Genomic DNA, 1979 nt, shown 5'->3' on the forward strand with positions numbered 1-1979 from the left:
TGTTCTTTCCTTTGCCCCCATTGTCCATTCCTGCTGAAACTGGTGTCCAGAGCCAGCAGTTTCTCCTTAAAAAGGTTGTTTTGGAAGAAAGCTTACATTTGTTAGTTTCAAGACAAGTGTGGAGTTTAGCAATCCTCTTAAACACCTGCATATTAGCAGCTGCAGGAACCTTCACTTTTGTGGCTGCTTTGAAACTGGCCTGCCACACTTTCCTGTGGCAATGTTTTGGGAGACGCCCTTTTCTCAAGGCCATCAGATGTCCCATTGTTTTTTGTCCATGACCTTCCACACAGATAGCTGGCACTACTCAGGTTTTATAGCTGCTTTTGAGTTTGTCACTATCTGGTCTTACTTTGGGACTGTGGGGATACCGTGTCACCAAGACTTGCTACAGATGCCATGCATAGATTTTTGCTTTTATGAAGGAAGCTGGGAGATTAAGAGAATGCAGCTATTTCTGTCATCTTCTATTCTTCAATGTACTCCTGGTAGTGGATTTTTTATTTAGAACATCTGTGATAATAATTTATATATAAGGTAGTAGAACATAGTGATTAGAAGCATGAGTTTTGGAGTCACATTGTCTTGGTACAAATCCTAGATTCACCCAACATTTACTAATTATGTGATCATTAACTTCTATGACTTCAGTTTCTTCCATAAAACGACTGGTTGTGAGAAGTGAAATAACAACAAGCACTGAGAAAAGTACTAAGGTTATATAGTAAATATTCAACAAAGAAAGTGCTTGTTTTTTTCTCCTTGGCTGCACTGCAGAGACTATGGGATTTTACTTCCCCAACCAGGGATTGAACCTGGATCCGCAGCAGCAAAAGTGCCGAGTGCTAACTACTGAACCACCAGGGAATTACCAAGAATCCCATTTTAATTATTGTAGTTCTCATTTTCCTTTTTCAGTTCTAAATTTTGTATAACTGACTTTAGAGTACTAAAAAGTAATATAACATTTGGAAAAAAACACCCAAGCTCTTGAAATCACAAATGCAAACTGCTAGAAAACAACAAAAATGAGACAAACACATAGTAGGCAAAGGTGACTTCACAGGAAAGGTCACAGCGTTAACCACGTTCATACAAAACAGAAAGAAATGAAAACGTATGCAATAAGCATGGAATATGAAAGATTAACTCCCTTCTATTAAAGTAGAAATCAATGGATTTTTTTTTAAGAGTAAAGTGACAATATTAAATGTTGGCAAGGATGTGGAACAACAGATACAGGTATTACGGGTGGGAGTAGAAAAGTGGTTCAACTAGGCGTCTCACGCACAGTCTTGACCCATCAAGTTCACTTCAAAGTAAGTACCTTAGAACAGACCTTCCCAGCTGTGGGCCACGTAAGAGAGAGCTGGACCACAAAGAAGGCAGAGTGCCCAACAACTGATGCTTTTTTTTTTGTATTTTCCAATTTTATTTTATGTGGTGAGATCCCCTCCAAAGAACACTTTCTTGCTTTTATCATTTTTTTAAAAATTTTATTTTATTTTTAAACTTTACATAATTGTATTAGTTTTGCCAAATATCAAAATGAATCCACCACAGGTATACATGTGTTCCCCATCCTGAACCCTCCTCAACTGATGCTTTAGAACTGTGGTGCTGGAGAAGACTCTTGGGAATCTCTTGGACAGCAAGGAGATCAAACCTAGTCAATCTTAAAGGAAATCAGCCCTGAATATTCATTGGAAGGACTGATGCTGAAGCTCCAACACTTTGGCCACCTGATGTGAACAGCTGACTCATTGAAGATTCAGACACAACTTGGCAACTGAACAACCTAAGTGGCCTCAGCTCTTTCAAAGCCTCATCTTTTATCTTATGCAGCATAAAAATATTCTTTTCTGTATTATCATCTATCTATATGAGTTGCTAAGCAACCTCTTCTAACATCTTTGATTTCCACATGAGAAAGGTGAGTTTCACCAGAGTCAAGGCCTTATTTTATTCTCTGCTGGATC

The sequence above is a fragment of the Bos indicus x Bos taurus genome, chromosome 3, assembly GCF_003369695.1.
Source record: "Bos indicus x Bos taurus breed Angus x Brahman F1 hybrid chromosome 3, Bos_hybrid_MaternalHap_v2.0, whole genome shotgun sequence".
In the NCBI taxonomy this organism is placed as follows: domain Eukaryota; kingdom Metazoa; phylum Chordata; class Mammalia; order Artiodactyla; family Bovidae; genus Bos; species Bos indicus x Bos taurus.